The 27,530-nt window shown below is 41.7% G+C and overlaps 1 protein-coding gene across 2 annotated transcripts in view; it reads left to right on the top strand.

Annotated features, from left to right (window-relative positions):
- The window catches only part of NELL2 (neural EGFL like 2), a 549,962-nt gene that overhangs the window by 132,058 nt on the left and 390,374 nt on the right, over positions 1-27,530 (top strand). The gene's annotated exons all lie outside the window — the stretch shown is intronic.

Below are 27,530 nucleotides of genomic sequence, written 5' to 3'. Positions count from 1 at the left end.
GTCTAGCGACTTCAGGGTTTTTGTTATCAGAAAGTGTTGGACATTTTTTGGCAGCGTTTTGTGCGTGATTGCAGACAGCATCTTTCCTTTCCTGTCCTTTCTAGTTAGTGTGGGCCCCATCGTTTGCTCAGCCTAATTTCTATCTGTGTTTGTGTTTTCATCTTGTCTTACCGACAATACATGTTTGGGGGCTGTCTATTGCTTTGGGGTCTGCTCCGGGGCAGTTTAGATTTCCCCTTTTCTCGCTTTAGGCTTATTTAGTTCTCCGGCTGTGACGAGGCATCTAGGATCATCATAGGTACGCTCCACGGCTACTGCTAGTTGTGTGGATAGGATCATGGGTCTGCAATCCGCTTATTTTTTGCTTCGTTTTTTATTTTTTAAGGGGTTTGCTAAAGGGGTTAACTAATGGGACAGTTTTATAGGGCGGGTCGTTACGGACGCGGCGATACCAAATATGTGCACTTTTATTTATTTATTTTTTTATTTCCAAAAAATGAATTTATTAGGGAATATTTTTTTTTTTTAATTTATTTAGCAATTTTTTTTTAAATTATTTTTACACTTTTTTTTCTTTTTAACTTTATTAGGTTGTCCCAGGGGGGACATCACTGTCCTGTGACAGATCGCTGATCTGTCGCATCACAGATCACTGTGACAGATCAGCGATCTGTCACAGGCATAGACGCAGATTTCCTCATGCCTGCGCTTTGCAGGCACTGAGGAAGTCAGCTCCCTGCAGGCCCCTGAAGGTCCCCGTCGCATCTTGGATTCGGGGACCTACAGGGATGGAGCCCCCTGCAGCAGCGCTGCATATTGCGCTGCTGTGGGGGGCTCAGGGAAGCACGGAGGGAGCCCCTTCCCTGCCGATGCTTCCCTTTAACCCCGGTACACCACGATCGTGTTTGATCGCGGTGTGCAAGGGGTTAACGTGTCAGGGGCGGTCCGTGACCACCCCTGACACATTGTGCCGGGTGTCAGCTGTGATAATCAGCTGACACCTAGCCACGATCAGCGGCGCTCACCACGTGAGCGCCGCTGATCGCATTAGACGTACTATTCCGTCCTTGGGACTTAGGTCCCAGGTCACATGGACGGAATAGTACATCCATTGTAGGAAAGGGGTTAAGGTTGGACTTCAAAAAGGCAGAATTTAATTAACTCAGAAAGAGGTTATTTAAAGTCCAATGGCTGTATGTTGTTTCAGACAGGAATGTCCAAGAAGGATGAGAAATTTTTCTAAAACAAATTCTTACTGCACAGTCAGTAAAAATCTCAAAAAGAAGGAAGAATTGGAAGCATTTAAAAAGACCAGGATGGATGAACACAGAACTTAACCACTTTCTAAAAAGGAAAAAAGAAATGTATATCAAATGGAAAAAGAGTGGCATAGCTAAAGAAGAATACAATGCTTTCTGCAGGGAACGCAGGGCAAGCGTTAGAATAGATTAAGCCAGTAATGAAGTAAAGCTTGCAAGGGAGATCAAAAGCAATAAAAATGGATTTTGGGGGTATGTCAAAAGCAAAAGAAAAGTCAAAGATGCTTTTGGATTTTTACAGGATTAAAAGGGTGAAGTGGTCAAAGATTATGTTGAAAAGGCCGAATTTTTAAATTTCTATTTTGCATCTGTTTTCTCTAAGAAAGCAAATGTAACATCAACTGACTTTCACTGTGCTATCAAAGGTATAAAGGAATCCACGCTATCTATTAACAGAGAGATGGTGAGGGAACACTTGGCTAATTTAAATTAATTTAAATTTCCTGGTTCAGATGAATTACAGGGTACTGAAAAAGTTAGCAGACAAAATTGCAGAACCACTAGCCAGAATCTTTGAGTTAAATGATCTAGATAAGGGAACTGAAGGTAAACTAATCAGATTTGCAGATGATGAAAACTTAGGAGGGATAGCTAAAGGCCCCATCACACACAGTGATCTCGCTAGCGAGATCGCTGATCTTGTGACGCCACAGAGATCTCGCCAGCGAGATTGCTGTGTGTGATGGGGATCAGCAACCGGTCCCCCTGCCGGGTATCGCTGATCATGCTCGATCGTCATGGGCCATTTTTTGATCTCTGGTCTCCCACTGGCCAGCGCGCATCGCTGCGTGTGGCAGCGAGAGACCAGCGATCAGCGACGCTGGACGCTGGTTTCTAATGTAAACATCGGGTATCCAGGAGCCGCGGCTCTTAGATACCTACTGTTTACCTTGGAAACCGGCGTACACCGGCTCCTGGATACCCGATGTTTACATTAGAAACCAGCTTGCTCGCTGGTCCTGATCGCTGGAGGGGCTGTCTATGTGACAGCTTACCAGCAATCAGCCTAACGATGTCCCAGCGATCCCATCGATGTCGGATCGTTGGTGGGGTCGCTGGGACAACGTTATGTGTAGCGGGGCCTTTACAGTATAGAAGACACAGAAAGGATTCAGAAGGACATAGATAAGCTTGAACAATGGACAGCGACTATTAGAATGGTACTTAACAAGATTGTACATCTGGGCAAGAAAAATGAAAATTACATCTACAAAATGTGAGGAATAGAACTAAGCAACAGACAGCACATGTGAAAAAGACTTGGGTATATTAATAAATCACAGACTGCACATGAGTCAACAGTGTGATGCAGCAGCAAAAATAAAGCAAACACAGTTTTCAGAGGTATTAAAAGAATCATAGAGTCTAGATCACATGAAGAAATTATCCCCCTCTAGTCCTCTTTGGTCAGACCTTATCTAGAATACTGTGTCCAGTTCGGGGCACCTCTTTTTTAAAAAAAACAAAAATTGGAGAGTTCAGAAGAGACCTACCAGGGATGGTAAGCGGACTGCAAACTATGTCCTATGAGAAACAGTTAAATCTGGGAATATTTAGCTTGCAAAAAATAAGGCTTAGGAGAGACTTAATAGCTGTCTAGAAATACCCAAATAGCTGTCTAGAAATACCTGAAGGGATGTCACATTGTAGATGGATCTTCCTTGTTCTCATTTATACTACATAAATAGTAAGAAACTAAAAAATGATAGTGTTGGTCTCCTTAAAAATAGTCTGGGTGAAATGGTGGATGAGGATGAGGAAAAAGCCAATATGCTAAATGACTTTTTTCAACAGTATTTACACAAGAAAATCCCATGACAGATAACATGATCAGGGATAAAAATTCTCCATTAAATGTCACCTGCTTAACCCAGCAGGAAGTACGTCTAAAAATCACTAAAATTGACAAATCCCTGGGCCCGGATGGGATACACCCCCAAGTACTGCAGGAATTAAGCACAATCATAGACCATTATATTTAATCTTTAAAGATTCCATAATAGCAGGGTCTGTATCACAGGACTGGACAATATCAACATGGGTTTACAAGGGACCGTTCCTGTCAGACTAATCTAATAAGCTTTTATGAAGAGGTAAGTTCCGGACTGAACCAAGGGAATGCAGTGAATGTGGTGTACATGGACTTTTCAAAAGCTTTTGATACGGTGCCACACAAAAGGTTGATACATAAAATGAGAACAATGGGGATAGGGGAATATATGTGTAGGTGGGTTAAGAGCTGGCTCAGGGATAGGAAACAAAGGGTGGTTATTAATGGAGCACACTCGGACTGGGTCACGGTTAGCAGTGGGGTACCACAGGGGTCAGTTTTGGGCCTGCTACTTTTTAACATATTTATTAATGACCTTGTAGGGGGCATAGAGAGTAGAATTTCAATATTTGCAGATGACACTAAACTCTGCACGGTAATTCATACATAGGAGGATAATTTTATATTACAGGAGGATTTATGTAAACTAGAAGCTTGGGCTGATAAATGGCAAATGAGCTTTAATGGGGATAAATGTAAAGTCATGCACTTGGGTAGAACGAATAAGATGTATAATTATGTGCTTAATTGTAAAACACTGGGCAAAACTGTCACTGAAAAAGACCTGGGAGTATGGGTGGACGACAAACTCACATTTAGTGGCCAGTGTCAGGCAGCTGCTGCAAAGGCAAATAAAATAATGGGATGCATTAAAAGAGGCATAGATGCTCATGAGGAGAACATAATTTTACCTCTATATAAGTCACTAGTGCGACCACACTTAGAATACTGTGCACAGTTCTGGTCTCTGGTGAATAAGAAAGACATAGCTGAACTGGAGCGGATGCAGAGAAGAGCGACCAAGGTTATTAGGGAACTGGGGGGTCTGCAATACCAAGACAGGTTATTACACTTGGGGTTATTTAGTTTGGAGAATCGAAGGCTCAGGGGTGATCTTATTACAATGTATAAATATATGCGGGGACAGTACAAAGACCTTTCTAATGCTCTTTTTACTCTTAGACCTGTGACGGGGACAAGGGGGCATCCTCTACGTCTGGAGGAAAGAAGGTTTAAGCATACTCACAGATGCGGATTCTTTACTGTAAGAGCAGTGAGACTATGGAACTCTCTGCCATATGATGTTATAATGAGTGATTCCCTACTAAAATTTAAGAAGGGACTGGATGCCTTTCTTGAAAAGTATAATATTACAGGTTATATACACTAGTTTCCTTAATATTGCGTTGATCCAGGGAGCTAGTCTGATTGCCGTATGTGGAGTCGGGAAGGAATTTTTTTCCCCAATGTGAAGCTGTTTGCCACATGGGGTTTTTTCTGCTTTCCTCTGGATCAACATGTTAGGACAGGATATGGGTTGAATTAGATGGACTTAAAGTCTCCCTTCAACCTTAATAACTATGTTACTATGTTACTATGTTACTATTTGCACATGGAAACACAAGAAGTAATTGAATGAAACTGAAAGGGAAAAGATGCAGATTAGATATTAGAAAAAAACTTTTGCCAGTGAGCGTGATCAATGAGTGAAACAGGTTGCCACAGAAGGTGGTGAGTTCTCCTTCAATGGAAGTCTTCAAACAGAGGCTGGATAGACATCTGTCCAAGATGGTTTAGTGAATCCTGCATTGAGTAGGTGGTTGGACACGATGACCCTAGAGAGCCTTTGTATCTCTAACATTCTATGATTCTAAAACCCTCAGTGCTAATTTTGCTACTGAACCAAAATCTTGAAACCAAAGATTGTGTGTGACATAGGCAAGCCGTAACATTTTTCTTTTAAGCCAGAGGAGAAATCTATATTATTCAGACATTTAACCACCGCTGTCTACCTCAGTGTTCCTCAACTCCAGTTCTTAAGGCCCACCAGCAGATCATGTTTCAGAATTTCCTTAGTATTGCACAGGTGATGGTATAACTGGAGTTGAGAAACACCTAACAAAGTTTGCTTGTTGTAAAATAGAACATTTTTACACACTTCCTTATTTTAGTAGTTCAATATTATACACATATAAACCACTCTTGGTTACCACTTGTTACTATCCATAGCTAGATAACTTGAGGCCACGTAGACACTAATAAGGCTGTGTTTATATTAACCCCTTAACGACCGCCGATACGCCTTTTAACGGCGGTAATTAAGGGTACTTAAACCACAGCGCCGTGAATTCACGGCGCTGTGGAGTAAGTAAATAGCGCCCCCCAGTGTTGGATTTTCTCCGGTGTCTTGGCTGCAGGGGGTAGCCGAGACCCCAGAGAACATGAATTGGGTCGGTTTTTACCGACACCGCTTTTGCGATTGCTGTTATTAACCCTATAACGGCGATCTAAAAAAAAAAGCCGCGATATTGCATTTAATTTCTCTTTCCTCTGATGTGATCGCACATCAGAGGAGAGAGAAAGAGGGTCCCCGATCCCCCCCGGTACCTCTCCGTGGTCCTCTGTCCCCTCCCGGTGGTCCTGCGTCCCGCCGACGTCCTCCAGTGGGCGCCGCCATCTTGGATCCGGGGAAAATAGCGGGCGCATGCGTAGTGCGCCCGCCGGGAATCTGCCAGCTCCGGCTGGCAGATTCCATTCATTCATTTTGATCACTATGATAATCTATCATAGTGATCAAAATAAAAAAAATAGTGAATAACCTCCCCGTTTATCACCCCCTTAGTTAGGCAAACAAAATGAAATAAAGAAAAATTTTTTTTTTCATTTTTCCATTAGTCCTAGGGTTAGGGCTAGGGATAGGGCTAGGGTTAGGGCTAGGGCTAGGGTTAGGGCTAAGGTTAGGGCTAGGGTTATGGTTAGGGCTATGGTTAGGGTTAGGGCTAGGGTTAGGGCTAGAATTAGGGTTAGAATTAGAGTTAGGGCGAATTAGGATTAGGGTTAGAATTAGGATTAGGGATTAGGGTTGGGATTAGGGTTAAGGTAGGGATTAGTGTTAGGGGTGTGTTGGGGTTAGGGTTGGAGCAATAATTGAGGGGTTTCCACTATTTACCAACTTTGGGGGTCTAAAAATTGGGGTCTAAAAAATCACTTTTGTGGAAATAAAAAAGACTTTTTATTTTCACGGCTCTGGGTTATAAACTTCTGTGAAACACTTTGGGATTCAAAGTGCTCACCACATATCTAGATAAGCTCCTTGGGGGGTCTAGTTTCCAAAAGGGGGTCACTTGTTAGGGGTTTTCACTGTTTAGGTGCATCAGGGGCTCTGCAAATGCAACAAGACGCCCGCAGACCATTCCATCAAAGTCTGCATTCCAAAATGGTGCTCCTTCCCTTCCAAGCTCTCCCATGCACCCAAACAGTGGTTCCCCCCACATATGAGGTATCAGCGTACTCAGGACAAATTACACAACAACTTTTGTGGTCCAATTTCTCCTGTTAGGCTTGTGAAAATAAAAAATAGCGGGCTAAAAAATCATTTTTGAGGAAAAAAAATGATTTTTAATTTTCATGGCTCTACGTTTATAAACTTCTCCGAAGCACTTGGGGGTTCAAAGTGCTCACCACATATCTAGATAAGCTCCTTCGGGGATCTAGTTTCCAAAATGGGATCATTGTGGGGGTTTATACTGTTTAGTCACATCAGGAGCTCTGCAAACGCAACATGACGCCCGCAGACCATTCCATCAAAGTCTGCATTCCAAAATGGCACTTCTTCCCTTCCAAGCTCTCCCATGCACCCAAATAGTGGTTCCCCCCACATATGGGGTAACAGCGTACTCAGGACAAATTGCACAAAAACTTTTGTGGTCCAATTTCTCCTGTTAGCCTTGTGAAAATAAAAAATAGCGGGCTAAAAAATCATTTTTGAGTACAAAAAAAATATTTTTAATTTTCATGGCTCTACGTTATAAACTTCTGTGAAGCACTTGAAGGTTCAAAATGCTCACCACACATCTAGATAAGTTCTTTAAGGGGTCTAGTGTCCAAAATGAGGTCACTTGTTGGGGGTTTCCACTGTTTAGGAACATCAGGGGCTCTCCAAACGCAACATGGCATCCGATCTCAATTCCAGCCAATTCTGCAATGAAAATGTCAAACGAGCTCCTTCCCTTGTGAGCTCTGCCGTGCGCAGAACAAGTGGTATACCCCTACATATGGGGTATCGGTGTATTCAGGAGAAACTGCACAACAAATTTTGTGGTTCATTTTCTCTTTTAACACTTGTGGAAATAAAAAAAATTGGTTCTGAATTAAATTTTTGGCAAAAAAAAGTTAAATGTTATTTTTTTCCTTCCACATTGCTTTAGCTCCGGTGAAGCACGTAAAGGGTTAATAAACTTCTTGAATGTGGTTTTGAGCACCTTGAGGGGTCTAGTTTTTAGAATGGTGTCACTTTTGGGTATTTTCTGTCATGTACACCCCTCAAAATGACATTAAATATGATGTGGTCCCTAAAAAAATGGTTTTGTAAATTTTGTTGTAAAAATGAGAAATCGCTGGTCAACTTTTAACCCTTATAACTTCCTAACAAAAAAAAATTTTGCATCCAAAATTGTGCTGATGTAAAGTAGACATGTGGGAAATGTTATTTATTAAGAAATTTGTGTGACACATCTCTCTGATTTAAGGGCATAAAAATTTAAAGTTGCAAAATTTTAAACATTTTTTTTATAAATAAACACAAGACTTATCAAAGAAATTTTAGCACTAACATGAAGTAAAATATGCTAATTATGCAAATTGTCTCTTCAGAGAGTAAGAGGACTAGAACTCTAGTGCCACCTATTGGAGGTAGCAATCCTTAAAGTCAATGTTGACCCTTTAACGAGCCTAGTTACATGACTTAGGATAAAAGCCAAGCCAGAATCTCCATTTGCAGACACTGTCTTTCGGGGTACTGCCCCTCATCAGTGCAAAGTGGGAGATCTGGTTTGGCTGTGAGAGAGGCGTCTGACCAATATCCAAGAAGTATCATTTCTCTTTGCGAAGTAAAATATGTCATGAAAAAACAATCTCAGAATCAGAGGGATCCATTAAAGCGTTCCAGAGTTATAACCTCATAAAGTAACAGTAGTCAGAATTGTAAAAATTGGCCTGGTCATTAAGCTGCAAACTGGCTCTGTCACTAAGGGGTTAAAGTGGTCAAAACAGGTTCAATGCACTTCTATCAGAACTCGAGAATATCCCCTGTAGACTGTGAGCCCTTGCGGGCAGGATCCTCCCTCCTTCTGTACTTATGTGTGTCTTATATTGCTCATGTCTATTGTACTTGTCTATATTTGCCCCTTTTCACATGTAAAACACCAAGGAATAAATGGCGCTATAAAAATGTATAATAATAATAATATTCTACACATATTTCAGTCAAGTAATACACTTTTCATTATTGTGATTCAAGGAAAATGTATTTGTCTTGAATGAAATTTTGTGGGAAAATTGGGTGAAGTGTACAAATTTGAATTTCAAACAATCTTACCCTAATAATAATAGATGAACAGTTCATTTTCTAGAAGGTTGCATTATGTAGACTGCTCTGCTACATATTTGCATATAGCCATGCACAAAGTTATGTGTTATACAGGTGCTTCTCCCAAAATTAGAATATCATGAAAAAGTTAATTTATTTCAGTTCTTCAAAACAAAAAGTGAAACTCATATTACATAGAGTCTTTACAAACAGAGTGATCTACTTCATGTGTTAATTTCTGAACGCCTATGGAGAAAAACCCACACACCAGAAGACTTCATCCACTTCAAATTTATGTTAAGAACCTATAACGCTGCCCTTCTCCTCGCCAAGCAGACCTACTTCACCACCCTGATCTCCTCACTAGCCAACAACCCCAAGAAACTTTTTGACACTTTTCACTCCCTCCTCAGGCCAAAAGCACAAGCCCCTATCACAGACATTTGTGCTGATGACCTGGCCTTCCACTTTACAGAAAAAATAGATAATATCCATCAGAAAATCTGTTCCCAACCACCAAGTGCTGTGACTCCCATCCCTTCCTGCATCTCCCCTGGCTCACTTTCCACATTTGATCCCATCACAGAAGAAGAACTCTCCAGACTCCTCTCTTCTTCTCGTCCGACTACATGCACTACCGACCGCATTCCCTCACATCTCCTCCAGTCTCTCTCTCCAGTCGTCACAACCCACCTAACTACAATATTTAATCTCTCCCTCTCCTCGGACATTTTCCCATCCTCCTTCAAACATGCCATCGTTACTCCATTACTAAAGAAACCCGCTCTCGACCCATCCTGCACAAACAACTGCAGACCAGTCTCCAATCTCCCCTTCATCTCTAAACTTTTGGAGCGCCTAGTTTACTCCCGCCTTACCCGTTACCTCTCCACTCACTCCCTTCTAGACCCTTCACAGTCCTGCTTCCGCCACCTACATTCGACTGAAATTGCACTCATCAAAGTGACCAATGACCTTCTGACAGCAAAACGTAACGGTGACCACTCTCTGCTCATTCTTCTCGACCTATCTGCAGCTTTCAATACTGTTGACCACCATCTCCTACTCTCTAGGCTCCAGTCACTAGGCATTAAGGACACTGCTCTCTCCTGGTTCTCTTCCTATCTCTCTGACCGCGCCTTCAGTGTTTTGTTCTCTGGCTCCACGTCATCTCCTCTTCCTCTTGCTGTCGGGGTACCTCAGGGCTCAGTCCTTGGCTCCCTTCTTTTCTCTCTCTATGCGGCCCCAATTGGACATACCATCAGCAGATTTGGCTTTTGGTACCATCTTTATGCTGATGACACACAACTATGTACGTCTTCCCCCGACCTTAACCCCCGCTGTACTACAGAACACCAGTGACTGTCTGTCTGCAGTCTCCAATATCATGTCCACTCTCTATCTGAAACTCAACCTCTCCAAAACTGAACTTCTTCTGCTCCCGCCGTATACTAACCTCCCTAAATCTGACATTTCCCTCTCCATGGGTGGTACCACAATAACACCCCGGCAGCAGGCGCGCTCTCTGGGTCTTATGTTTGACACCAATCTCTCCTTCACATCCCATATACAATCTCTTGCCCGCTCTTGCGGCTTACACCTAAAGAACATCTCTAGAATCTGCCCTTTTCTCACCATGGAAACAACAAAAACGGTCACTGTAGCATTGATCCACTCTCGCCTGGATTACTGCAACGCTCTATTAATTGGCCTCCCCGTCACTCGACTATCCCCTCTCCAGTCCATACTTAATGCAGCAGCCAGGGTCGTCCATCTGGCTTATCGGTACTCGGATGTGTCCGCTCTTTGTCAGTCATTACACTGGCTGCCCATTCATTATAGGATCCAAATCAAAGTACTTGTTCTTACCCACAAAGCTCTCCACAGTGCGGCACCCCTCTACATCTCCTCCTCATTTCTGTCTATCGGCCTAGCCGATCGCTGCACTCTGCAAATGACTTTCGACTAAGCTCTGCACTAATCCGTACCTCCCACTCCCGACTCCAAGACTTCTCCCATGCTGATCCTATCCTCTGGAATGCTCTACCCCAAGAAATTAGGACTAACAACAATTTGCATAGTTTTAGGCGCTCCCTCAAAACACATTTGTTCAGAGCGGCCTATCACGTTCACTAATCAAAGTCATTCTATGTGTAAGTGTGCGTGTGTAGCCCATTCACTATCTCCATCCATCCTTCACTCCTGCAAGATGGCTGGACCTTCATTGTAAATACACACTTGTAAATACACACCTGTACTTTGTATCTCCCTCACCTCAGTGTAGATTGTAAGCTCTCAAGAGCCGGGTCATCTTAATTGATCTTATTTTGCTTCAATTATTGTATTGTTAACGTTGCTACTTATGACTTGTGTTTTGAAACTGTTAAACTGTAAAGCGCTGTGGAATATGTTGGCGCTATATAAATAAAGATTATTATTTATTAATGTTGATGATTATGGCTTACAGCCCATGAAAACCAAAAAGTCATTTTCTCAGTAAATTAGAACAATTAACAAAACACCTGCAAAGGCTTCCTAAGTGTTTAAAAAGGTCCCTTAGTCTGTTTCCGTAGGCTCCACAATCATGGGGAAGACTGCTGACTTGCCAGATGTCCAGGAGGCAGTCACTGATGCACTCCACAAGGAGGATAAGCCACAAAATGTCATTGCTAAAGAAGCTGGCTATTCAGAGTGCTGTATCCAAGCATATTAATGGGAAGTTGAGTGGTAGGAAAAAGTGTTGTAGAAAAAGGTGCACAAGCAACCGGGATAACCGCAGCCTTGAAAATATTGTTAAGAAAAGGTCATTTACACATTTGGGGGTAATTCACAAGGAGTGGACTGACACTGAAGTCATTGCTTCAAGAACCACCACACACAGACGTATCCGGGACATGAGCTACAAATGTCGCATTCCTTGTGTCATAGCACTCATGAACAATAGACAACGCCAGAAGCGTCTTACCTAGGCCAAGGAGAAAAAGAACTGGATTGTTGCTCAGTGGTCCTAAGTGTTGTTTTCAGATGAAAGTAAATTTTGCATTTCATTTGGAAATCAAGGTACCAGAGTCTCTGGAGGAAGAGTGGAGAGGCACACAATACAAGCTTCTTGAGGTCTAGTGTGGTGTAGGTCCACTGTGTTTCATCAAGACCAAAGTCAGCATGGCCGTATACTAGGAAATTTTAGAGCACATCATGCTTCCCTCTCCCGACAAGGTTTTTGGAGATGGAAATTTCATTCTCCAGAAGGACTTTGCACCTGTCCACACTGCCAAAAGTACCAATACCTTGTTTAAAAACAACATTATCACTGTGCTTGATTGGCCAGCAAACTCATCTGACCTTAACTCCATAGATATGGGGTATTATCAAGAGGAAGATGAGAGACACCAGACCCAACAATACAGATGAGCTGAAGGCTGCTATCAAAGCAACCTGGGCTTCCATTTCACCTCAGCAGTGCCACAGGCAAATCACCTCCATGTGACGCCACATTGATGCAGTAATTGATGCAAAGGGAGCGCTGACCAAGTATTGAGTGCATTTACTAAACATACATTTCAGTAGGTCAGCATTTCGGATTTTAAAATAATTTTTCAAGTTGGTGTTATAAAGTTTTCTAATTTACTGAGATAATGACTTTTGGGTTTTCAATGGCTGTAAGCCACAATCATCAAAATTAACAGAAATAAACACTTGAAATACATCATTCTGTTTGTAATGACCATATATAATATATGAGTTTCACATTTTGTATTGAAGAACTGAAATAAATTAACTTTTTGATGATATTCTAATTTTGTTAGAAGCACCTGTATTAATGAAATGACAATATTTTGGACTCAGCAATGTCCCCTGTATGTCTCTTTATTCATTTGGCTATTGTGTTCTTCTTGCATGCTTTGGTATTTCTCCCAGCACTGCTCACAGAACCTAGCACTAAAATAAAATGATGATTGAAAGGTTGGCACACTTGGGAATGGTGCTTTGCAATATGCAGATTCAGAATGCTATAAAGAAGGTTTATGTGCTCCTGCATGAGCAGAGGAAATTGGTTCTACAGGTGACCTTGTTTCATTGTCTTTGCATTTATGCCTAGAATTCTTAACGTCCATTTGTTGATGGCTGTGTACTGCGAGAAGTGGTAGCCCATGATGTTCCAACTGCAAATGTGCATCATCTTTTAAATAGATTGTGGGAATTCATCATATGGTCACTAGTTATCTATTTAAAAAGTTAGAACAACAGTAGGTTGTATATTTTCAATGCATATTTGAAGTGCCAGCAGCCTCATACAGATCTTTAGAAAGAAGAAAAACATATACATACAACATACAAACTTCATGCAGATGTTGCCTTTTTTGGAGGATTCTAACCCAGGATCATAGTGGTTACCACTGAGAAACTGTGCTGCACCATGTTTTAAAACCTCCGTACACAAAGCTGTCAACGGAACAATCGTTCGGTTGAAAGTAATCTCTCTTGACTTTTATATACTCAGAAATGATCCGTTCAGCCAAGTACATGTGTGTTCTGCATGAGAGAGACTCTTCTGGCAGCTGCTTATTTCCCTGCGAAACAAAATCGGCCATTGAAATTTCAAAATCTGAATCCTTCTCTCCCCTGTATCTTCATTCATCAGGGTCGAATCGTGAGGCTAAGTACAATTAGCATTTTATTTTTACATTTTTATTGGCAAATATAAGTTTATGTAAAGACTCAGTATTTACAATGTTGACCATTTTTTTTTAAAGACTTCTGCAGTTCGCCCTGGTATGCTGGATATCAGCTTCTGGGCCAAATACTGGCTGATGGAAACTCATCCTTGCCTAATCAGTGCTTCAGGTTTATCAAAATTTCTGTATTTTTGTTTGTCCAGCCGCTTTTTGATGATTGTATCAGGTTCTCAATGTGATTTTTTACATTTTAATGTTTTTATCACAGAGTCACATAGTTATTAGTTTGCCATGGAGCATGGTCCTCCATCATGTTGGAAATATCATTGATCATCACTAAATTGCTCTTAAATCATTGACAGCAGTTGTAGAATATTTAGATGACATTCCTTATGCATGTCAGTGTTCTTAGACAAATTTGTGAGAGAGCCCACTTCCTTGGATGAAAACAACTCTGAACCTGAATATTTTCATTATGCTTGTGGACATGACACAAGACTCATGGTAGTGTTCTGCTTTTCTTTTCCAAACAGTCATTCTTCCAAATGTCCCAAACAGTGTGATGGGTTCTTTGTCAGTTAAATACCTTTACTCAAATACTATCCTGTCCTTTTTTGGGAGATATGTGACTTATTTGTTGCCTTTTTTGATTGTAAGGCCAGCTTCTAAAAGTCTTTGCCTCACAGTGTGTCCTGATGCACTGACACCTGCTTGCTGCCATTCCTGAGGAAGCTCTGCACTGGTGATGAACTGATCTCGAAGTTTAAACATCTATAGGAAATGGTCCTGGCACTTGCTGAACTTTCTCAGGCATCCTGAAGTCTTCTTCACAGCAATTAAACTTCTCGCTTTGAAAAAAAGGAAAATAGCCAGCTTACCAATACCTTCTGGTGTGATCCTGAAGTGAAAGCCAATTCCCCGCATGGATCTAGGCAGAGCAACCAGACAAGTGCAGCAAAATAGAAAAAATCCAGTGTGGAGTAAAAGCTAAAATGTAACTTTTATTCCATAGTTACTTTAAAAAGACAACTTCAACGTAGTTATAAAGGCAGATATGATTCCATGATGACAGATCAACGCGTTTCGACGTGAGTCTTTGTCAAGATCTCTCTTTGAAATTCTTTATTATTCAATAAATGGTTGATTCAGGGACAATCTTACAACCAGCAAATAACCTTTTGATGCAAAAAAAATGATGACTACATTATGTGTTTCCTTGGAAATAACCATGGTTAAAAGTAAAAGACAATAGTTTCAAGAACCAGTTCCTTTTTAAAGCCACCAGTTTGAAATTCAGTTAGAATAACAGAGTAATATAAACTGCTTTGCTCTTGTTAACACTTTCTCCTGAGCTAAACTGATGAAGATCACTGAAATGATGTAGCAGGTCATTTTGTTTCAGGGTAGAAATTCCATGGAAATAGGGGTGTTTAAAGCAATTTTTATGGCAAGGAATTAATTTGATAGAGAAATCCAATATTAACTTCATATGGCCAGTGTGACACTGAGTCACATCTCGGACAAGCAGTGAATCGTGATAGTCGAGGAGTCTGAGGTCAATAACCAGAAAGGGAAAGTCATCAACAGAGGGAAGAGACAGCCGTAGTCAGATAAGGCTAAGTGCACACGTAGTTTTTTGGTTGTGCGGATTTTGTAGAGAAAGAGTCCTGCGGTTTATCTGCGGATTAGCCTGCGGTTTTGTCCTGCGGTTTCACACCTCATAAACCGCAGTGGAAACCGCACAAAGAATTGACATGCTGCAGATTGTAACCCGCAGCAAAACCGCGCGGAAAAATCCACAGCATGTGCACAGCGGGTTTTTTTTTTACATAGGAAATAAAGGTACTGTACAACGCAGCAGAATCTGCTGTGGACCCGCAGAGCCAAAACCGCTGTGGATCCGCAGCAGAATCCGCAGTGTGTGCACATACCCTAATGGTCTGAGGTCCTCTAATCCTCTAAATGTGTGTCCCACCTCTGAAACCTGCACTTATTGGCAGATTGGAAACTTTCTATCCCTGACAGGGACCTTTTATCTAGACTGATGAGCTACTCATTGTTTATGGCGCTGCTAAATAAAGCTGAGTGCAGCACTAAGCAGCAGTTTAGGGAATGAATGGAGCAGCATTCTATTTTAACAGAGTTAAAGGTTGCAGATTGTTTTCACTGGTCAACACCTTTATTAAGAGACCGTGAATCGATTGTATTTAAGTACACAATTTGTTCATGAGCAAATCCACACAGCAAAATGTAGACTGATGTCTTTCCATCTGGTTATATTATGTACAAAATCAATGTATCCCAATATTATGAAAATAAACCTACTATGTGGATTCATATAAACTCAGTTTACTCTAACATATGAATTCTCTCCGTTCCACATGATTCATCTGTGCAAACACCTCCACTGTTAACACTCTAAAAGGATCAATGAGTATTTTGCTCACCATCCTTTAGCTATTCTCTGTATAGAATCAGATATAGAATTAGACTTGTGTACATTGTTGTGCACATTTCCATAACTAGAGATGAGCAAATTTGTTCGGATTTTGTCCCCAAATCTGATTTTGACATATTCGTGCCATATTCGAACACTAATGTTTGTTTTATGATCGGTTCTGAACAAATTCGGTAATTTATACTCTTATTGACACTAATGACATTCGGCTGTGTTTGATGAATATTGCAAAAACAACATTCGATTCCGATCATATTCGGAACTGAATCCAAACAAATTTGCTCATCTCTATCCATAACCTCATTCACTCACTGTTTTGTATCATTCTGAAAGCCACTACCTTACTGAACCACTAAAATAGCTCCAACGTATGCTCTAGCCTACAGTGCTTATAGCTACCCTTCCTTTAGGGTTCTAATATTTATCTCTAAGTAATGCATATTCATTTACATTAAATTTTAATAAAACACTATACGCAGTATATGGGATCACAGATACTAAACTGAATACTCATGACACCGGCTGTTAATTTCTCTATATGAGCTACAGTACATTTCTACTTATTTTATGTCCTACTGAATCAATCTCTGACAGCGGCATTTTCTTTACCGTCAGTCATACTTGTTCAGTATTTGGCTTAGGCTACTTTCACACTTCAGTTTTTCGCTGTTAGTTGAAATCCGGTAAAGCTGAAAAAAATGTATCCGTTTCCGTTTGAGAAAAAACAGATGCACCGGATCCTTTTTTATGCCAGATCCGTTTTCAGTTACCAATTCTGAAATGTAAAGTAATAGGACCAGAGAGAGAGAGAGAGAGAGATAGCATGCGCTGTTGAAAAAAGCAGTCCGGCACAGGAAAAAAGTTACATAGCACGTTTTTTACAGACGCCGCACCTTCACTTTTTGCAGTATCCGGCAAAAGCCGGACGCGCTGCGTGTCTATGAGGCGCAATGCGGCACCAATGTAACTCAATGGGGAAAAAACGGATGTGGCCACACATATCGCCAGATCCGGTTTTGGAAATTTTAGCCGCAGGGCGCCGGATTTAGAAAGTCGGAAGTGTGAAAGTAGCCTTAATGGGCATTTCCATCCATTTGTGGTACGTTGAGATGGGACCAGAGGTAGAGACCAATGAGAACCTGGTTAGAATTGGAATGAGATCTGCGGGGGATCAATGAGAATTAGTATAATTCTTTAAATTTTCTTATATTAGTCTGAATGCTTCTGAACATATTTTTCATTTTTGATCTGCTCTTCTCAACACATTTTACTGCTTAATGACCAATGACATCTTTGTTACACGTTGCAGCAGATACTGGATGGAAACGATTGACAGAGGCATTTAAATGATGTAATTACCGATGTCAACGTGTACTTGCTCCCTTCGGCTTCCCGCAACACGATCACATAGAACCGCTGGATTGCCAAAGCAGCCGGCAGCCAGGCTGAGTGGTATAAGAGAACTATGATTTGTCTATATACTACAAAACCATTAAAGTCCCTTAAGGAGAGTAAAAAAATATAAATATGTTACAAAAAATAAAAATATAACGTTTTAACCATGACCCTTTTCCAGGATAAAAATGAGATTGAAAAATAAGCATATTTGGTTTTGCATCCAATTTATCAAAATATATAATTATTCCAACCATAAATTAAGATTCAAAATGAAGAAATAAAATGAAATGCCAGAATTGGTGATTTTCGGTTGCCATACTTACCTCAAAGAAATGAAATAAAAACTCAACATGGTATCAATAGAAACGCAGGTCAGCTGGCAAAATACAAGTACTCACCCAGCTCAATGGTCAAAAAATAAAAAAGTAACATTTGGGTTTTCGTTGTTTTGGGTTTTTTTTTACAAATTTCAGAAATTTTTTTCACCCCTAAAATGACAAAAATATGGACAAGTTTGATATTGCCATAATCGTACTGACCTGGAGAATCATGATGCCAGGTTTATTTTACCACAAAGTGAACAATATAAAAACATAGCTCCCAAAACAAGCCATATAGATATGTTGATTGAAAAATAAAAATTTTAAGGCTCTTGGAACAAGTGAAGGAAAAAATGAAAGCGCAAAAACAAAAAATTATCCTGTCATTAAGGTATTAAGGAGGTCCTGATACTTAATCATAAATATCATTAACCAAATCCACCATAAATGTTATAGAGGAAAAGAGGCAAAGGTAAATCAATGTATTATTAAAATTCAATGATTAATTAACACAAACGCTTTAAAATAAAACAATGGAATTTCACATAATTGCTGGGGACAAAGCAAAAAACCAAGGACTATACAAAATAGGACATATACGGTTCAGGAAGCTCAATGCATTCAGAATGTAAACTAGTACTCTATGGGCAATATTCAATGAAAGTGCCTAGTGCAATAAATTACTGTCAGAATAACCAGTGAATTACCATCAGAATGCAAAGTGCCTGGTGCTAAAAGTGCTATCAATGCTAAAACAGTGACTTTTATTTTAAAGAGTTTGTGTTAATAACTCATTGAATTTTAATAATGCATTGGTTTACCTTTGCCTCTTTTCCTCTATAACATTTATGGTGGATTTGGTGATTTGAACCACTCCAGTCTGTCCTCAACTCTGCGGCCTGACTAATCCACCTCTCTCCTTGCTACTACCCTGTCTCCCCCCTCTGCAAATCCCTCCATTGGCTTCCAATTCCCCAACAAATCCAGTTCAAACTACTAACACTGACCTACAAAGCCATCCACAACCTGTCCTCTCCCTATATCTCTGAACTAATCTCCCAATATCTGCCCTCACGTAATCTTCGATCCTCCCAAGACTTCCTGCTCTCCTCCACACTTATTCGTTCCTCACACAACCACCTCCAAGATATCTCCAGAATATCCCCCATCCTCTGGAATTCCACGCCTCAACACGTCCGATTATCCACGACCCTTGGATCCTTCAAACGGAACCTGAAAACCCATCTTTTCAGGAAAGCTTACAGTCTGCAATAACCATTCTGCCGCCTCACCACCGCCCGAGCTACCGCCTCATCACCACCAGAGCTGCTGCAACCCTGACATTCTGTCTCTTCCCCACTATCCCGTAGAATGTAATTCCGCAAAGACAGGGACCTGTCCCCTCTGCACCAGTCTGTCATTGTAAATTTGTTTACTGTAAGGCCTCTTTCACACTTCAGTTGTTTGACGTCAGTTGAAATGCGCCGATTGTAGAAAAAACAGATCCGGCATTTTTTTGGTGGAATCCGTTTTTTTCCCATAGACTTATATTAGCAGCGGATTGTGATGGATGGTCGTCCATTGCATCCATTTTTTGCCGGATCCGTTTGAATTTTAGCGTCCGCCCTCTGAAGAGGACGGACAAAGGAACGTTTTTTTCAGCGGTGGAACCGCTTTTGTAAACTGAGCATGCCCAGATGATTTTACCATACAAGCAATTTAACCCTAAATGCCGTTCTGGAACAGACAAAAAAAATCTCTCTCTCCTTTTTCTAGAGTTCTGTTCCTTTAAATATCATACACTGGCAGATCCGTCCACAAAACGGATCCGGTGCATCCGTTTTTTACATAGCGGAAACGGATCCGTTTTTTCACACTTTGACGGATTTCAACTGACATCAAAAGACTGAAGTGTGAAAGAGGCTTTAACGATATCTATAACTTTGTATGTAACCCCCCTTCTCATGTACAGCACCATGGAATTAATGGTGCTATATAAATAAATAATAATAATTTGGTTGATGATGAATTTTTGGAGGTGGTAATTAAATTGTTGGACTTTTGGAGATTTATTAATCATAAATATGTATTATTTTTTTTACTTGGTGTAAATGATGCTGTTCTCCTGAGTCTGCCATTTGTTTTTCTTTTGTTCCTGCTCATCTCCATTGAGTCATTGTATCCTTTGCTAGCTCTGTACCTATGTCTGCATGTCATCAGCGTTGTGTGTGAAGGTAGATGGCAGACTATCTTGTTTTAATAGCCAGACCACTTCAGAGGTAACTCTTTAAAGGAGCCCTCTCACAAACTTTTTTATTCAATAACGGTGTTTATATATGCATGTGATGTGTTGTGAGTCAGTGTATTAGTCAGTGTACTCACCTATCACCACTTTTTCAGATGTCTAATACTATTCTTGTTTGCTTCTCAGTGACGTCACCTCATTTCTGACTAGTCGTCCCGTTTTATGTGCTATACATGAGCCAGAAATCTATTTTAAAGTAGCTCTGCACGCGATCGCTGGAGTCATTAGATTCTGACAGTTGACTCCGGGCACTCAATGCAGGAGCGATGCCCGAACTACTCCTGGCACTTTTATTCCCTAAATATTGTGGTGTTCAGTGAACACCGTAAAAAAACCAGACAAAAAAATGATACTTTTCATCACATCACTGAAGAAAAAATGGAATAAAGCACGATTAAAAAGATGAATGTAAATAAAAATGGTACCACTGAAAACGGAATCTTGTCCTTCAAAAAACGAAATGCAAAAAATAGCTCCATCAGCGGACAAATAAAAATGTTATAGCTCTCCGAATAAAGCGATGAAAAAATAATAATTTTTTCTATAAAATAGTTTTTATGGTGTAAAAGCATCAAAAACATTAAAAAATATAAATGTGGTATCACTGTAATCGTACTGACCCAAAGAATAAAGCTGCCTTGTCAATTTTACTACATGCGGAACATCATTAAAAAATTTCATGAATTGCTGTTTTTTGTTCGTTCTGCCTTCCAAAAATCAGAATAGAAAGCGATCAAAGAATGTCTTGTGCCTGAAAAGGGTACCAATAAAAACGTCAGCTCGTCCCACAAAAACAAGTCCTCAAATGACTTTGTTGGCAGAAACGTGGAAAAATTTATATCTCTCAAAATATGGCGATGCAAAAAACAGTTTTTGTAATAAGCGTTTTTTTTAGTGTGACAGCATCCAAACATAAAAAACTATATAAATCTGGTATCACTGTAATCGCACCGATCCAAAGAATAAATTTGTCTAATCACTTATACCACACGAGGAGTGACGTGAAAAATAAATAAAATCAATTCTTCACCCACTGTTGATTTTTTTATTCTGCCTCCCAAAGATGACAGTAAGGCCAGGGTCAGACTTGCGAGAAACTCACATGAGTCTCACACCACAATGTCCGGCACTGCCACCGCCACTTGGGACCGGATTGTGTGGCTGCAGGTATTTCTATGCAGCCGCACATTGCAGTCCTGAGTGCCAGCGGCAGTGTCGGATATTGAGGTGTGAGACTCGTGCAAGTTTCTTGCAAGTCTGACTCCAGCCTATGGCTTAGCTTACATCGGGATTTCTGTGTAAATCTCTGAAATATGTGATTCAGATGGAATCCCCGGCGGAACATTCCCTATAGTAAGGCAGATGGAGTCACTGTGGACACTGTCTGGCCTGTGATCTGGCGCTGTCCGTCTTTTTAGAGATGCATTAAAGCGCGGTCCACCACAGTTTTGTGCACTTCTGAACAGAAGGAAACCACTGAAAAGAGGTCAGACAGATTAAGACTGCTGCCTCATTATAGTGAGTGGCTCCCTCGGAGCTTTCATCTGAATCACGTCACTGGGAGATTTAGCTGGAAACCCCAACTTTAGTGCTTAGCGTAAAACACTGGATTAATGTGATTCCAAATATTATGTAAAATGTTCGCAATAAAAGCTTCAACTCAATCCACAAAAATAGAAAATCTGAACTAAGGTCCATCTCCTGTCAAAGGAAATATAGGGAGATTCCACATTACTGGTAGTCCAAAGCCTCCTGGCACTATGGCTCCTCACACACCAGAAAAATCCAGCAAATTCTTCACTCCCAAATCCAAATGCCCCCCTCCCTTCTGAGCCCCAGTGTGATTAAACCACATTTAGAATCCACATGTTTGGCAATTCTGTAGTGATGAGAGCCTGCCTAATTATGGGTGCGTGTCTCCAGAAACATGAGCTGGCCGTAACGTACTGGTCATTACAATGTACTGGTCACTACAACTTCCTGGGCGCTACAATGGCAATTTGTATTTACTGAGCAGGAACTTTGAGGCAAATTTTGGTTCAATATTTACCCATTTCTCCTTGTGAAAATGTAAAATTTGGGGCTAAAATTAAATTTTAGTGGTAAAAATGTAATTATTTTTTCTTAACTACCCAAAGGTATAAAATTCTATGACACACCTGTGGTGTCAATATGTTCACTGCAATGCTTGATTAATTTAGCAAGCAGTGTAGTTTGTAAAATGGGGTCAATTATGAGGTATTCTGCTGTTCTGACACCTCAGGGACTCTACCAGTGGGTCATGGCACCCTCATACCATAACAATAAAATCTGCACTATAATCTAGCGTTCCTTGCCTTCTGAGCTTTGCACTGTGCCTGCAAAGTAATTTCCATTTACATGTAGGGTATTGGCGTACTCAGGAGACATTTTTACAACAAACAGGTCCATTTATTCTATTAGCCCATAGAAAAATTAAAAACTTGGGCCTAAAACAACATTTTAGTGGTAAAAATGTAATTATTCTTTCTTCACTGCCAATAGTATAAAATTCTGTGAGACACTTATGGTGTTAATATGATCACCTAAATGAATTAATTGGGGAGTGTAGTTTGTAAAATGAGGTCATAAATGGGGAGTTTCTGCAGTTCTGGCACTTCAGGGGGTCAGCCAATGAGACATAGCACCCAAAAACCATTCCAGCAAAATGTGAACTCCAATATGGCACTACTTCCCTTCTGAGGTTTGCACGGTGCCTCAAAAGTAGTTTTCAACCACATATGGGTTATCTGCGTACTCAGGAGAAATTGCATAACAAATTTCAGGGTCCATTTTCTCTTTGGGCTAAAACAACAGTTTCCTTATTTTAATTGTCATAGATCAACGTTGTAAAACTCTGTGACGCACCTGGGGATTCAAGGTGCTCACCATAAGTCTAGATATATTCTGTGAGGGTTTAGTTTCCAAAATGTTGTCACTTGTGGGGGTTTTCCATGTTTAGGCATACCAGTGACTTTCCAAACACAACATGAGACCCGCACACAATTCCATCAAAGTCTGTGTTCCAAAGCATCACTCCTTCCTTTCTGAGCCTTGCTGTGTGGCAAAACAGTAGTTTTTCCCCACATATGGGGTATCAGCGTGCTTGAGAGAAATTGCATGACAAAAACTTTTTGAATGTGGTTTTGAGCACCTAGAAGCGTGCACTTTTTAGAAAGGTGTCACTTTTAGGTATTTTCTGTAATATAGGTCCCGCAAAGTCTCTTCAAATGTGAGATGGTCCCTAAAAAAATGGTTTTGTAAATTTTGTTGGAAAAATTAGAAATCGCTGATTAAATTTTAACCCTTATAACTTCCTAACAAGAAAAACTTAGTTTTCAAAAATTGTGCTGATGTAAAGTAGACATGTGGGAAATGTTATTTATTAACTACCGTATATACTCGTGTATAGGCCAAGATTTTCAGCCCAATTTTTTGGGCTGAAAGTCCCCCTCTTGGCTTATACACGAGTCATATACCGGGGGGGATCGGCGGGGGGGATCGGCGGGGGAGGGGGGTGTCAGATCATACTCACCCTTCTCTGCAGCTCCCCTGCTTGTTCCATGTTGTCGGCGCTGCTCTCTTCCTGCTTCAGCGGTCAAATGGTACCCGCTCAGTAAATATGCACATATTTAGTTAGCGTGATGGCTGAAGCAGGAAGAAAGCAGCGCCGACAACATGGAACAAGCAGGGGAGCTGCAGAGACAAGCGCCAGGACCGGGTGAGTATGACCGGGGGGGAGGCATAGTCACCTGTCCCTGCGCTCAGCTGTCTTGCGTCCTCTGCAGTGACATTCAGGTCAGAGGGCGCGATCGTGCCCTCTGCCTGCACAGTCACTGCAGAGCCTGCAACGCTGATGAGCAGGGGGCAGAGACGGAGGTGAGTATTCAGGTCTTTTTTTGTAACGGAGGCAGCAGCAGCAATATGACAGGGCCACTCACTGTGTAGATAACTGGGTCCACTCACTGTGCAGCAAAGCTGGGGCCACTCACTGTCCTCATTATCTGGGGCCACTCACTGTGCAGCATTATCTGGGGCCACTCACTGTCCTCATTATCTGGGGCCACTCACTGTGCAGATAACTGGGGCCACTCACTGTGCAGCATTATCTGGGGCCACTCACTGTCCTCATTATCTGGGGCCACTCACTGTGCAGCATAACTGGGGTGACTCACTGTGCAGCATTATCTGGGGCCACTCACTGTGCAGCATTATCTGGGGCCACTCACTGTGCAGCATTATCTGGGGCCACTCACTGTCCTCATTATCTTGGGCCACTCACTGTGCAGCATTATCTGGGGCCACTCACTGTCCTCATTATCTGGGGCCACTCACTGTGCAGCATTATCTGGGGCTACTCACTGTCCTCATTATCTGGGGCCACTCACTGTGCAGCATTATCTGGGGCCACACACTGTGCAGCATTATCTGGGGCCACTCACTGTGCAGCATTATCTGGGGTCACACACTGTCCTCGTTGTCTGGGGCCACTCACTGTGCAGCATTATCTGGGGCCACACACTGTGCAGCATTATCTGGGGCCACACGCTGTGCAGCATTATCTGGGGCCACACACTGTCCTCATTATCTGGGGCCACACACTGTGCAGAATTATCTGGGGCCACTCACTGTGCACCCTCGGCTTATACGCGAGTCAATAAGTTTTCCCAGTTTTTTGTGGCAAAATTAGGGGGTCGGCTTATACACAAGTATATACGGTATTTTGTGTGACATATCTCTCTGGATTTATTTCTGTTTTTTTCACAAATAAATGAAAGTCATATCTAACTTTTACTACTATCATGAAGTGCAAGGTCACAAAAAAACAGTCTAGGAAGCAGTGGGATACGTTGAAGCATTCTAGAGTTATTACCTCATAAAGTGACAGTGGTCAGAATTGTAAAATTTGAACAGCTGACGTGCCACTAGCAGCTTTGGGTGAAATCACGATCCACCGATGGCTGTTAGCCTGTTAAATGCCTCTGTCAAACTATGACAGCAGCATTTAACGCGTGCTGGAAAACCTGCCCATTGATGACCCGTCACGTGATCGTGGATCACCATTAGGTTGGCATGACAACCAGAGGTATCCAGCAGATCTCTATGGTTGTCACTGCCATATTGCTTTGAGCGCCGCCCGGTCGTCGACGCTCATAGCAAGTGAGCAATTTTGCTACATACAGGCGATGTGATCATTGCCTGTATGTAGCAGAGCCGATCGGGTTATAGCAGCTTCTAGTCTCCCATGGAGACTATTGAAGCATGCCAAAAGTAAAAAAAAATGTTTTGAAAACTATAAAAAAATAAAAGTTCAAATAACCCCCTTTTCGCCCCATTTAAATACAACAATGAAAAAATAATCAAACATACACATATTTGGTATTGCCACATTCAGAATTGCCTGATCTATCAATTTAAAAAAGAATTAACCTGATCGGTAAACGGCATAACGAGAAAAAAGTCAAAACGCCAGAATTACGTTTTTTGGTTGCCGCTACTTTGCAATAAAATTCAATAACGGGAGACAAAAGATTCTATATACACCAAAATGTCATTAAAAACATCAGCACGATGCGCAAAAATAAGCCCTCACCCAACCCATGATCACGAAAAATGAAGTCGCTATGGGTATCTGATAATGGCGCAATTTTTTTTATACAAATTTTGGATTTTTTTTTTCACCACTTAAATAAAAAACAACCTATACATGTTTGGTGTTTATGAACTCATAATGACCTGGAGAATCATAATGGTAGGTCAGGTTAAGCATTTAAAGAACAAAAATCCAAAACAACTGTTGTGGAATTGCACTTTTTTTGCAGTTTCACCGCACTTGTAATTTTTTTCCCATTTTTGAGTACAAGATATGGTAAAATCAATGATGCCATTCAAAAGTACAACTCGTCCTGCAAAAAACAAGCCCTCACATGGCCATACTGATAGAAAAATAAAAAAGCTATAGCTATGAGAAGAAGGGGAGCTGAAAACAGAAATGCAAAAACGAAAAAGGGCTCTGTCATGAAGGGGCTAAATGGGTTGTCGAACCATAGGGTACAAGTCAGCAGTCACTCTATGTGACTGCAAACTTGTGAATCCTCACAGTGTGCACACCGTGCCCTGAAATCCTTGCAGCGCATAGTGTGATCACTGTTAAGATTCGCACATAGAGTGACTGCAGTCTGGTACCCTAAGGCCGGACAACCCTTTTAAGGCTGGTTTCATATTTGCATCTATGCACACAGTGTTTGATCCGCATAGATCAGCATGTGTCATGCGTACATATATTTAACATGGTGTACACAGGGACATGCGTTTGTATGCGTTTGCTTGTGGATGCATACGCATGAGTCGTTTCGCGGTCTGCGGTGGTGTCTGGCAAATATGTGCAGGCATGCGCATGCAGATGAGTGCGTCAAAAAACGCATTACTGTCTATGGGAACGATACGCATGCGTTATTCAAAATACATATAGAAATCCCATGAGACACGCCCATCTATAATAATAAATGCCCTAAGCAGCTTCCGGTTGCAACAACTTCTGTCCAGTTGTAACCGGTGACGTCACCACACACCTCTTTCCATGTTAACCCTCAACACACCACTCCTCCTCAACACACACACACTCCTCTCACCTTTCACCATCTCCACTCACTCTTTCACTCCACATACGACCCTTTTCTCACTCCGTCTCTCATATTCACGCCGTCATCGCTGCTGATCCACGATCCCCGACATCTTCTTCCGCCGGCGCCATCCTGGATCCAGACGTCCTCCACGCCGGCGACATGTTCTTGCGGTGACGCCATTTTGGATCGGCGAAATCCCGTGATAGTCAAGATGGCGTCGCCGTAAGAACATGTCACCGGCGTGGAGAACGTCGGCATCCAAAATGGCGTCGGCGAAATCTCGCGAGATTTCGCCAACGCCATTTTGGATCCCGACTGCATCCACGCCGGCGACATGTTCCTGCGGCGATGCTATTTTGGATCGGCGAAATCCCGCGATACTCAAGATGGCGTCGCCGCAAGAACATGTCGCCGGCGAGGACGATGTCGGGATCCAAAATGGCGTCGGCGAAAACTCGCGAGATTTTGCCGACGCCATTTTGGATCCCGACGTCGTCCACGCCGGCGACATGTTCTTCCGGCGACGCCATCTTGAGTATCGCGGGATTTCACGATACTCAAGATGGCGTCGCCACAAGAACATGTCGCCGGCGTGGACAACGTCTGGATCCAGGATGGTGCCGGCGGAAGAAGATGTCGGGGATCGTGGAGCAGCGGCGATGACTGCGTGAGTATGAGAGACGGAGTGAGAGAAGGGGTCGTATGTGGAGTGAAAGAGTGAGTGGAGATGGTGAAAGGTGAGAGGAGTGTGTGTGTTGAGGGTTAACACGGCAAGAGGTGTGATGCTATCGCTTCCTCCCAATGTGATAGCATCGGGCCATAATCTAGTGTCATATAAAACGCATGCGCATAAACAACGCAGTCGCATGCAAAAACGCATACAAATGCATGCACACGCAGCGGTTTTTAATGCCATGCGTAAGATGATGTGCATGAAAAACGCTGCGTAAAAATACGTTTTGCATGCGTGTTTGCAGATGTGGATGATACGC

The sequence above is a fragment of the Dendrobates tinctorius genome, unplaced genomic scaffold (genome assembly GCF_039654945.1).
Source record: "Dendrobates tinctorius isolate UK_male_01 unplaced genomic scaffold, ASM3965494v1 ptg000035l, whole genome shotgun sequence".
NCBI classification, from domain to species: Eukaryota; Metazoa; Chordata; class Amphibia; order Anura; family Dendrobatidae; genus Dendrobates; species Dendrobates tinctorius.
Note: the sequence above shows the minus strand (reverse complement) of the source record. Positions and strands in the feature narration are given on the sequence as shown.